The 13,271-nt window shown below is 38.4% G+C and overlaps 1 long non-coding RNA gene across 2 annotated transcripts; it reads right to left on the reverse strand.

Annotated features, from left to right (window-relative positions):
- Positions 1–6,534: 6,534 nt before the first annotated feature.
- On the reverse strand, positions 6,535–12,853 carry LOC119878929. Of its 2 annotated transcripts, none has more exons than XR_005387235.1 (3): positions 12,663–12,853; positions 6,738–6,943; positions 6,535–6,577 (listed from the first exon to the last, which is right to left on the reverse strand). It is a non-coding gene; the product is annotated as an uncharacterized LOC119878929 (long non-coding RNA). The 2 variants fall into 2 exon arrangements; XR_005387236.1 differs by lacking the exon at positions 12,663–12,853 and adding an exon at positions 11,991–12,021.
- Positions 12,854–13,271: the final 418 nt, after the last annotated feature.

The raw sequence follows: 13,271 nt of genomic DNA on the forward strand, positions 1-13,271 counted from the left end.
TCCTATTTTGGACGTTTAATATAAATGGAATCACGTGATACTGATCTTTTACTAATGTCTTCTCTCCTTTGGCATATTCTCAAGTTTCATCCTTAACCGTAGCACGTGTCAGGATGTCATTCCTTTGTACGGCTGAATAATATCCCCTTGTACGGCTGGCTATACCACCTTTTGTTCATCCAATCATCAGTTGATGAACATTTGGGTGGTTTCCACTTTGGGGCTATTATGAATCATGCTGCTATAAATGTGTGAACGATTTTTTGTGTGGGCATGTGTTTTCGATGTCTATATATCTAAGAGTAAAACTGTTGGATCACATGGTTACCCTTATATATACTTTTTGAGAAACTGACAAACTTACAAAAAAGCTGCACCATTTTACTATCCCATGGAAATGTACACATGCTCAAGTTTCTCTACATCCTTATCAACACTTGTTATTGCCTATTTTTTTTTATTATAGCCACCCTAGTGAGTGTGAAGAGGATTATCATTTTGATTTGCACTGCTCTAATGATTTTGAGCATCTCTTCAGGTGCTTGCTAGCCATTTGTGTATCTTCTTTAGAGAAATGCCTTCAAATGTTATGCCCATTTTTAATTGGCTTGTGTTTTTATTGTTGATTTGTCAGAGTTCTTCATGTATTCTGAATCTAATCCCTTATCAGATATATGATTTTTAAATCTTTTCTCCCATCCTGTGGTTTATCTTATCATTTTCTTAACAATTTCCTTTAAAGCTTGAAAGTTAAGTTGATACAATCCGTTTTTTTTTCTCTTATTTTATTGTGCTATTGGTGTTATATCTGAGAAACCTTTGCCTAATTCAAAGTCACAAGATTTATTTCTGTTTTATTCTATGAGTTTTAGATGTTAGCCTGTAAACATTTTTTAGTTAATTTTTGTACAAATCAGTTGTCATAGCACCATTTGTTGAAAAGACTATTCTTTCCTTATTGAGTTGCCTTGACACTGTTGTCAAAAATCAATCAATCTTAGTGGTACCTGAGTGGCACAGTTGGTTAAGTGTCTGACTCTTGGTTTCAAACCAGGTAGTGATCTCAAGGTTTTGAGATCAAGCCCCACAACCTGCTCTGTGCTCAGCAAGGGGTCTGCTTAAGATTCTCCTTCCCTCTCCCTCTGCTCCTCCCGCCCCCCCCCACATGTTCACACTTTCTCTCTCCCTCTCTCAAATGAATAAATCTTTAAAAAATAAATATTTAAAAGATTTTTTAAAAATCAATTGATCTTAAATGAAAGCATTTACTTCTAGATTCTCAAGTCTATCCCATTGATTGATATATATATATATATATATATATATATATATATCCTTTTTTTTAGATTTTATTTATTTATTCATGAGAGACACGGAGAGAGAGAGAGAGAGACAGAGACACAGGCAGAGGGAGAAGCAGGCTCCATGCAGGGAGCCCAACGTGGGACTCGATCCCGGGTCTCCAGGATCATACTCTGGGCTGAAGGCGGCGCTAAACCGCTGAGCCCCCCGGGCTGCCCTATATATCTATCCTTATGCCAGTACCATACTGCATTGATTACTATCACTTTATAGTAAATTTTGAAATCAGGAAATCTAACTTGCTATCTTTGTTATCTTTCAAGATTGGTTTGGCTAGTCTGGGACCTTTGCATTTACATAGAATTTTAAGATTAGTTTGTCACCTTTTTTATAAAGGCAGCTGGAATTTTGACAAGGATTACATTGCATCTGTAGATCAGTTTGGGGAATATTTCCATCTTAATAATAAGTCTTCCAATCCATGAGCAAGAGATATCTTTCTGTTTATTTAGATCTTCCTTAATTTCTTTCAAAAATGTTTTAGTTTTCAGTGTATAACTTTTTAAACTTTATTCTTTTTTTAAGATTTTATTTATTTATTCATGAGAGATACAGACAGGGAGGCAGAGAGAGAGAGAAGCAGGCTCCATGTAGTGAGCCCAACGTGGGACTCCATCGTAGGTCTCCAGGATCATGCCCTGGGCCGAAGGCAGGCACCAAACCACCGAGCCACCCAGGCATCCCTAACTTTATTCTTAAATATTTTATTCTTTTTGGTGCTACCATAACTGGAATTATTTTCTTAATTTCCTTCTTAATTGCTCATTGCTGTTATACAGAAATACAATTAATTTTTGTATATTGATATCGTACCCTGCAAGTTGGATGGATTTATCAGTTCTCATGGTTTGTGTGTGTGTGTGTCTGTCTGTCTGTCTGTGCATGTGTGTATATGTGTTTGAATTTCCCAGAATCTCTTTCTTTTTTTCCTCTAGGATTTCTATATACAATATCATGTCATCTGTGAGTAGCTTTATCTCTTCCTTTCCAATCTAGATGTCTTTTATATAATTGTTCTGGCTGGAACCTCCAGGACAATATTGAATAGAAGTGAACTATGTCTTTTTAAGAACTCATTATGAAATATGACATCTTGGGAACTTAAAAGCTGTTCAATATAATAACATTATTAAAGTTAATATACTGAATGAGAAATTTCAAATGACGAATTCAATATATTATATAAGGAACACTTATATCATGCTTGCTATGTATCAGATAGTTTTAAGCACTTTGCAAGTATTTATTCTTTGAATCTTTACAACAACCCTATGATTAGGTACTATCATCGAGCCAGGGTTAATGTATCCGATATACACAGCAGTAAGTGACAGAGCTGGAATTTAAACCCAGGCAAGTCAGTCCAGAGTCCTAGCTCTTTACCATTTGGAATGCTGACTCTCATATATACTTATTCATCAAGTAGCTTAATGACGAAATTTGAGAAGCATTATTTTAAATGTCAGGAAAAAAGACAAGCATGCCAGCTATCATTGCTTTTACTGAACATTGTAGTGTAGGTTCTAGTAAATGCAAGTCAATAGAATTATTTGACAAAAATTGGAAAGGAAGAGACCTAACTGTCATATATTTGTGGAAAATATGGTTCTCCACACAGAAAATTCAATAGCCTCTAAATCCAGCCATTTCAATTTTAAAAATCAGCAGATTTATGTCTACAAGGACTGCATACCAAAACTGATGGCATATTCTTAAGCACCACTAATAATCCATTGGAGATTAACATAACATCTGTTATTAACATAACAGAAAAAAATTCCACTCAAAGCAAACACTGTGAGATAGATAAGAATAGATCTACAAAAGATAAATAGTGGAATGAAGAATTAAAGAAAAGGAAGCCGACCACTGTAACTCTAGTATAGGGTTTCTGCAGGGAGATTCACATAAAGGAATTTGGCCAGATTGAAAAGGCTTGAATATATACTCCACAGAAGGCTTTTCAGCAAGGAAGTGGCAAAATTAATGTTATAATTGAAGAAATTCATTCTGACACCAGTTAAATCGAATCCACTGGCCTAAGCAGGTCAGAAAATGTGGTGCTAGCATTCTGTTATAACCACCTCCCCAGTGCAGATTTTTATAACTGGACCATTCTCAAGAAAAAGCAACATACTGCCACTGGCTCAATAAAAGAAAAACCAGTATTTTAGAGCCGACTATGTTTTTCCGTACAGTAAAACTGAAAAGCAGAAAACACTGCTACAGTGCTGCTTGTCAGATAAACTCTGTTTGGCCCTCATATTTTCAATATGAGGTCAAATGACGGAATCTTGAGTCATCCAGTGGCCTGGGTGATGACCAGGTCTTCTAGCTAATGACTAACTTTGGCATTTAGAAAGAAGACTAAGAATATCACTGTGATCATGAGCAGAATTCACTTACTTAAAAAATGAGACTCCAGGCTAGTTTTATAAAATTGTAATGAAACAACAGTAATAAGAGGCAGTAACTCTAAGGGTTAGAACGTAGGTTAAGATTTTCACATCAAGGGCCGCCTGAGATGCTCAGTCGGTTAAGCATCTGACTCTTGATTTCCGCTCAGGTCCTGATCTCAGGGGGTCCTGACCTCGGGGTGGAGGGATGGAGCCCCGGTGTCCAGCTCCACTCAGAGTGTAGAGCCTGCTTAAAATTCTCTCTGCTTCTCCCTCTGCTGCCTCCCTCCACCCCGGCTCATGTGTGCACATGCTCCCTCTCTCTCTCTCTCTCTCTATCTCTCTCTCAAAACAACAAAAATTTCACATCAAACTCTGAGGTTAGTTTGGTGCTATGTAGTGGGGGTCTCAGTCCCCAGCTGATCTGTTCCTGCTGCACGTAAGTAACTACAGCAGGCCCTTAACTTTCCAATTTCTTTAGAACATTTTCATTCCCAAGTATTTATTGGGCACCTGCTGTATATCAGGTACTGTGCTAAGTCCAAGGATTTGAGATGAGAACAAAGCAGGTGGAGTAGCTCCCATCTCGTGATTCACATTTCTGCCTCAAGTCCATCCGGTTGCACACTCTTCCTGGGCTTTCATGATGCTGCTCTTCAGAGTTTTTCCCTGCCTCCCGCATCACTGTCTCCCTTCATGGCTCCTAGCAGTTGTGCTTCATCTTCAGCCCTCTTCTCTCCCAATATTCTTCTAGCGCAATCTCATATACTTACATTTTTCTACTTCGTTCCTTAGCAAAATTATATACATATATATGTGCACATACAACTCATGTCTATATATGAATTTCATGTCCATGGTTTAATAGATGTGTGGATGTATAATGATGTGCCAAGCACCATTCTAAACAGTTTGCAAGTATGAACTCCTGCAATCCTCATACCCACCACTCGATGTAGGTAATACCACTTTTTTTCATTTTTCAGATGAGGAAGCCAAGGCACAAACTGACCAAGAAAGTGGCTGAACTCAAATTTGAACCAAGGCAGATCATGCCTTCAGCCACTATGCTATGCACACTTCCATGACCTCAAACTATGCGTGGATGCTTCCTTCACATAAATCATTAAATCACAACCTTCCATATTGAGTTTCATTTTCCAGTGGCTACCAGGTGTCTGGACTTGAACTTTTCTCAGACAAGTCAGAATCAGTTGCTCCATTTCTCAAGTCACCTCTCGTTCATGTTTCTACATCTATGTCAGGTCCCCATCAATTTTCCTTTGGTAACAGCCTCCTAACAGGGTTTGCTACCCCAGTAGCTGTCAAAGAATGGTCCAACATCATCTGGGAGTAACTGATACCATTCCCAGGGGTCCACAAGGTCAAAATTATTTTCATAGTAATACTAAGATGCTACCTGCTATTTACCTGCATTGACATTTGCACTAATGCTGAAAAATAAGACAAAACAAAACCCACAGTGGTGGTACAACTTGCTGGCAACTTAGCATACATAAGGTGGAGCAGCAAACTATACTAGAACACTACTGTATTCTTCACCACCATTACTGAAAAGTATCTTTGATGAAGCAGTAAAAATTACTAATCTTTCAAAATTTTGACTCTTGAGCACAAACCTCTTAAGTATTCTATGAAATGAAATGGAAAGTACACAGAATGCTTCTGGCATATTGAAATAATTCTCGTCTCACAGAAAAGCAATTATGTCAATGTTTGAGTTGCAAGCTGGATTTTTGAATTCTTCATGGAATATTAGAATAACATAATATTTATCCCAGTTAAAATATCAGGAAAATTAGAATTTTGGAAATCCAGTGTCTGATACCGTGAACCCGATTATTTCCAAACTTGATTTTTTTCTGTTGAGGTCCACGATGGTATTCACAAATTTTTTAATAATTAATTGAAATGTATCAACATTTGGAATATTTACGTAGCTTAGGAAACCAATATTTTTCAATGACCAATCTATGAGGTCACAAAATGATCCATGGGGACAGGATTCATCCAAAATGCAGGATAGATCAATTGTCTTTCATGCAATATAGGAACAAATATGGTTTCAGATTCCACCTTGGAACTAAGCTTTATGAAATTGTCATTTTTTTAAATAAATTTATTTTTTATTGGTGTTCAATTTACCAACATACAGAATAACATCCAGTGCTCATCCCGTCAAGGGCCCCCCTCAGTGCCCGTCACCCATTCACCCCCACCCCCCACCCTCCTCCCCTTCCCCCACCCCTAGTTCATTTCCCAGTTAGAAGTCTTTATGTTCTGTCTCCCTTTCTGATATTTCCTACCCATTTCTTCTCCCTTCCCTTATATTCCCTTTCACTATTATTTATATTCCCCAAATGAATGAGAACATATAATGTTTGTCCTTCTCCGACTGACTTACTTCACTCAGCATAATACCCTCCAGTTCCATCCACGTTGAAGCAAATGGTGGGTATTTGTCATTTCTAATGGCTGAGTAATATTCCATTGTATACATAAACCACATCTTCTTTATCCATTCATCTTTCGATGGACACCGAGGCTCCTTCCACAGTTTGGCTATCGTGGCCATTGCTGCTAGAAACATCGGGGTGCAGGTGTCCCGGCGTTTCATTGCATCTGTATCTTTGGGGTAAATCCCCAACAGTGCAATTGCTGGGTCGTAGGGCAGGTCTATTTTTAACTCTTTGAGGAACCTCCACACAGTTTTCCAGAGTGGCTGCACAGTTCACATTCCCACCTACAGTGTAAAAGGGTTCCCTTTTCTCCGCATCCTCTCCAACATTTGTGGTTTCCTGCCTTGTTAAATGAAATTGCCATTATTGAGTTTTGCTTTCTGATCAGAGAATATTAGGCATCCTGAGTTCCTCAGCTATGACACCAGCCCACTGCATGGAACACCCACCCAGGCCCCTCCGAATCCCCCCACCAGGGGACTTCTGACGTGAGGACAACCTTGCAAACACGAGGCTCATGCTGCTTGCTGTGCTGTGAGTACTGGCCCAGGAATGCCACGTCTTTTGCCAACATCCATGATTTGGTGGCAGGCTAACCCGTTTGCTTGCAAGGGAGCTAAAATCTCAGACTCCTCACAGTTCTTGGCATCCAATGAATGATGAGAAAAATCTTTTAACTCAGTGAAGTGATCATGTGAGGCGATCCTGGGGAATAGATGAAAATGATTAGGATAGAGATGGTCTGACCTACAGGGAATAGGCCCACTGAGAGCATTTGGCGTAAGTAAAACATGACAAAATTTCACTTTAATAAGTGGCGATGGTATGCCAACGGTCAGTGAAGAGCTGGAACGAGACCCAAGCATCAACAGCCCCAGAAATTGACATTTACTGAGTCCTCCTCGTGAAGAAGGTGTTGTGATACAGATTGTATTTAATCCAGCTACAACTGAATGAGATCATTATAATCAATACTAACACTTACATAGTACACATTATGTGAACTTCTTCAAACACATGAATTCACTACACACGCATCACACACAACCTTATAAGGTAGATATTGCTTGACCACCATTTTTGCAAATAGGGAAACTAAAACAGCGAAAGGTTTAGTGATTTCCCCCAGGTCCCAAGAAACCACAGACAAGTAAATGTAAAATGGTAGAGGCAGGATTTGACCCGAGGAGGTCTTTTTTCCAGAGGCTATGCTGTTAACCATTCTCCTACACTACCTCTTAGGTACGTCGTGGGTAATCATTATCTGTATTTTACAGCTATGTAAAGTGTAGCAAAATAAACCAAAGCAAGAAAGCCAGGAAGTGGGGAAACCAACAATACTCTGCTTAACATAAAAAGATGGAGGTTATGTACTCAATCATATAAATTCGATTTCTACTTATTTAGGTTCTTTTAAATTAATCCTTTATTTGATTGCTTCGTTTATGTATGCACTTTGATTACTATAGCAGCATTAGCTAGTCCCTTTATTATGTCACATAATTATAATTTCTTTCTGTGTTGAGAACAGTTAAGGACTAGTCTCTTAGCAACTTTGAAGTTTACAGTACGGTATTGTTAACGATAATCACTATATTGTGCATTAGAGCTTATTTATCTACTAGCTGCAAGTTTGCACCCTTAAACTACATCTCCCCAATTCCCCCACCCCATGTTGTAAGTTGGCAAAAGTTTCTTCTTTCTCGGGGCTAAACAATATTACATGTATGTACACGACTGGTTCTGATTTAAAGGAATTCCTTTGAAAATTACTACAGAAAGGAGTCTGCCCCATGCTTAAATGGGACCTGCAGTCATTGCCCTGGTGATGAAAATAGGCAAATGAGGTAGGCAATATCTTACAGGATGGCTTCACCCAACTTAGGACTCTGACTAAGGGTGACAAGAACCCCGTTCAAAACTCAGGGTCAGCAACAAAGGGAACCAGGGCCTCACTTCTCTCTCTCTCTCTCTCTCTCTCTCTCTCTTTGGTATCTCCACCTCTCTCTGACCATTGCCATCTTTCTCAAAATCAGATTTTGTCCATGAAGCTGAAACTATGGATATTATAAACTCCAGGCTCATATATTACTAACTTCACCACCAAAAAGAGAAAGAAAAAAAATTCCCAATTCCAGTTCAAAAGATACTCAGGAAAGTATTCCATCTAGCCTGGCTAGAGTCATTCCCTAATTATGACCAATCCTTGTTGAGTAAGAGGGTGACATGTTTACCGATCTCTGGATGGGGGCAGGGTTGGGAGTGTATACAGAGCAAGTCAGGAAAAAAAAAAAAAAAAAAGATCAATAGTTCCTCCCAGGACCATGTGATTGTAGCCAAAGAACTACTCTCCAAAAGAAGTAGGCAAAGAAGGTGGACAGTCATCTCAGGCAACCAGGGCCAGTAGGTCTTCACAATATCTGGACAGGCACTCTTTCTATTTGGCTCTGGCACCCTTTCCATTTGAAACACATTTTGGAATTCAATACATAATTCAATTCAGTACAAGGCTGGGTTTCATTGCTTTATTCATGGATATCTTGATTTCTCTAACAAGACAACCATCTCCTTGGAGAAGGAAACTGAGCCCACACTGGGTATTTCCATACACTTAGTAAATTCCTGGTGAAACCATGTCCAGCCAACCTTTGTTATCACACCACAATATAAAAACCTTTCTTTGGTTGATAGAAGCAGTAGTTTCAGAAAGACTGATCATTGGAAATTCTTCCTCTTTAATAGACAGATGGCACAAAGTTTTGCTCCCAGAGAGATGGTCCCCACATTATTTTCTTCAAACACTGACAGCTCACTGTCACTAACAGCTCAATGTAACCAAATTAAATGCCCACTGATTTGACTCTGTGATGGTACTTAACACATTCCAGGTTTTTTAATGTTTATAATACACTCTTCACATGCTCAATTTTTAAACTTAAAATAGTATCTACTATTTTTTAAGCACTTGGTTTGGTGTTTTTATATATCTTAGCTGATTGGACAATGCTAGCATTTACACACATCATGCATCACACACACAAACACTCACGCTGGGACAAGATACACACACACACACACACACACACATACACACAGAGTTAAGATGACTGAAGAAGCTGAGGTCTAGTGAAATTAAGAGATGTACCCAAAATCCCAAACTTATGATCTCTACATGTTATGTAGCCAGAGTTGCATCGAAGTCTGACTTCCAAGCCTGCCTTATGGCACTACATGGCCAGAAAATCACTCCTACTTGCATCCCCACAGGTTGTACAGAACTATTATCTGAAAGATAATTCATCCTTTGAAAGAATTAGTGTATATTCAGTCCAAGCAAAAATGTTCACCTCCTAAGATAATGACACTTTCTCTCCACAAATCCAGCATGGAATTTCCAAACATTCATAATCATTTCATGTTAAGCTACTTGTTTAGAGAAGTCCTCATCTTGAACACTCTGGGCTGTCAAGAACAAGGACAAATTTGTGTTCTCAGGGTACAGAGATGACTTTCTAAAATTATCTTCAGAAACAAAATCATCACAAAGATTTTGGATGGTGAGGGAAAAACTCTTTTTTTTTACATTTTGTTTGTTTTCTCTTACCAAAGATATTTTCCTCACATACTCTAAAAACCTCATTTGGGGCAGAAATCAAACAAAGCCGGCTTCAGTCAGGGGTAAAAAAAGGAGAAAAAAAAAGAAGACGTGAGCAATAGGCAACTGCTAGCTAACGGCCTTCGCACATCACTTATGTGTCAACACCTCTCCTTCTGGTAGCCATGTTGGTACAGTCACCAAGAAAGGAAAAAGAAAAAAAAAATCTTAACTGAGGCATGTGAGCCCAACAGGGACTGAAGAGAATGGCAAAACAGTGTCAGCAAGTGGGATAACTATGGGTAAGAAGGGGGCCATGTGGTTGAACGCACAACTCTTCCTATTTCACTACAATAACTACAGAATTATGTGGGATAAAACACATTTGTTACCAAAATGGAAACTCTTTCTCCTTTCTTAATTATAGAATAAACTAAGTAAATATAGTCTGAATCCAACAAGATTATAACACACAGAAAGAACTCCCTCAATTTTTCTCTGAAACTAAAAGAACTCAAGGAGTTTGAATAATGCATGTTTTGGCTGTTGGTTGGTTTTCTTTCTTTCTTTTTTTTTTTTTTAATTTCTTTACTTTTTTGAAAGAAGTTAGAATGTACCAGATGATGTCACTGATATATCTTGAGAAGGGAGAAGAGACAGAAACAAAAGACAAGGAAGTAAATTTAAATCAGCGTTCTCTGCCTCTACCAGCTGGCTGAAAAAGTAGTATTCCTAATAAATTTGAGACAATTCACAGCCTAACTGTAATGGAAAGAAACTCGGTGGTAGTTTAAAGTAACATACAAATAGTAATATATGTGTGATGATTTTGATATTGAAGCCTTATATATATCTATCTGAATATCAAGCCCACAGACTAATATGTTGTCTGTATGTTATGTATAAACATGTATATTCTAATAGCTTTAGTTTTTAAAGATTTATTTTATTTATTTGAGAAAGAGAAAAGAAAGCATAGAGGGGCAGAGGGAGCAAATCTGAAGCAGATGCCCACTGAGCACAGAGCCAACATGGGACTCTATCCTATGACCCATGAGTTCATGACCTGAGCCAAAACCAAGTGGAACGCTCAACCAACTAAGCCACCCAGGCACCCCGCCCCCTATTCTAATAACTTTAATTATAACTTCACAGGGTTTTTCTGGAAAGAGAATTTGTTTTAAATATGGTTTTGAATTTGGTAGGCATACGTCTGCTTGTAAGCCATTCTTCTTTTTTTAAGATTGATTTCTTTATTTTGGTGGGTGGGGGGGAGGGTAGTGAGCGGCAGAGGGAGAGGGAGAGAGAATCTCAAGCAGACCCTGTGCTGAGCGTGGAACCTGCCTGGGGGCTTGATCTCATAACCCTGAGATCATGACCTGAGCCAAAATCAAGAGTCAGACACTTAACCAACTGAGCCACCCAGGCGACCCTGTAAGCCATTCTTTAAAAGAAAAATTTCACATATCCATACAATACCATATTAGGAAATACAGTGAAATAAAATTCCATTTATAATACCAATAGTAAAATAAAAAGGAACAAATATAAATATAATTTGCAGGCAGCCCCAGTGGCTCAGTGGTCTAATGCCACCTTCAGCTTGGGGGTGTGATCCTGGAGACCCGGGATTGAGTCCCACGTCGGGCTCCCTGCATGGAGCCTGCTTCTCCCTCTGCCTGTGTCTCTGCCTCTCTCTCTCTGTCTCTCATGAATAAATAAAATATAAATAAATAAATAAATAAATAAATAAATAAATAAATAAATATAATTTGCAAGATCCATATGGAGGGAATTTTTTAAACACTGATAAGAGGTCTAAAGAGAACTTGGACAGTTCAAAGGACATACCATGTTCTTGAATACTGTAATAAGAACACCAATTTTCTCTACTATAATTTAAAATTAACATAACCTCGTTAGAATAACTAGGATTTTTTACAACTGGACAAAATTATAAAGTTAATATGTAAAATAAACGTGAAAAAACAGGACAATTCTGGGGACAAAAGGCATAGAGTGGAGGAAATAGCCTTAACAAATATTTAAAACATATTACAAATCTGTAATAATTAAAACAATCAGTACCTGCACATGACTAGACAGAGAAATCAATGGAGCACTATGAAAAGCCCAGAATTAGAGTCAAATACATACCAGAATTTGTATGTAGTGAAAGTTGGATTAACAACTGATGTTGGAAAACTGGGTAGTCATCTGGGAAACAAGTTCATTCTATCTGTAGTTCCAGTACACAAAATAAATTTCAAATAAAATTAGAAGAAATCATGATGCATTTTAAAAACATACAACCTTAGAGTGTAGGAGAATTTCTAAGTATGACTCAAGACCTAAAAGTATAATTGAACAAATAAATACAACTCTAAGAAGGCAAAAATTTCTGCATAGCAAAAACTATTAAAAGCAAAATGGAAAGACAAATGATAGACTTGGAAAATATATTTCAGGGCAGCCCGGGTGGCTCAGCAGTTCAGCGTCGCCTTCAGCCCAGGGCGTGATCCCAGAGACCCAGGGTCGAGTCCCAGGTCGGGCTCCCTGCATGGAGCCTTCTTCTCACTCTGCCTATGTCTCTGCCTCTCTCTCTGTCTCTCATGAATAAATAAATAAAATCTTTAAAAAAAAGAAAGAAAATATATTTCAACAAGTATCACAAAGGACTATATTAAGGGCTCACACAAGTCAAAAAGCAAAGCCATTCACCCAAAAGGAAAAAAAAAATAGGAAAGAATATGAATAGACAGTTTATAGGAAAGGAAATAAAAATGAGAGAAATGCAAATGAACTTCACATTGAATTATCATTTTTTACCTCTCAGATGGGCAAAGACCCAAATGATTTATTGCAGACTCTACTGGCAAGTGACTTGGGAACACACGCTCCCATGCATGCTGGGTGAGTATTGGCAAGACTGCTTTGAAGTATAATATAACAGAGTCTATCAAAGCTGCACGTATGCATATCTTCAGCCCAGCAAAGACTGTCTCGCAGATTTACTCATGTGTACCTGTGAAACACAAAGGCATAAGGTGATACACTGCAGCTTAAAACAAAAACAAAAACAAAAAACAGCAAACTACTGGAAACCGCTTAATACCTTGCTATAGGGGTTGGCACAATCAAAGTTGGAACACCTGTTCTAGTCTGCTAACTTCATATAACTCAAAACAACAAAGAAATAAGCAAAACACAGGCACACCATATTATGATGGTTCAAAACCCCAGTTTCCAGGGGCAGCCTGTAGTCCCACTCCTTGTCCTGGTAGTCCAGTTAATTAGCACTGTCTGTGTGAGAAATAATTCAGTCGCCCCAAGTGTTTAATTCTTGGGAGTGAAGGAAAAGAGTAGGGGTGAGGCGTGAAGGAGAATACCAACTGGATGAAGAGGAAAAGAAGAGAGAGACGAGGCATCCCGGTACCA

The sequence above is a fragment of the Canis lupus genome, unplaced genomic scaffold (genome assembly GCF_011100685.1).
Source record: "Canis lupus familiaris isolate Mischka breed German Shepherd unplaced genomic scaffold, alternate assembly UU_Cfam_GSD_1.0 chrUn_S2100H2299, whole genome shotgun sequence".
NCBI lineage: Eukaryota > Metazoa > Chordata > Mammalia > Carnivora > Canidae > Canis > Canis lupus.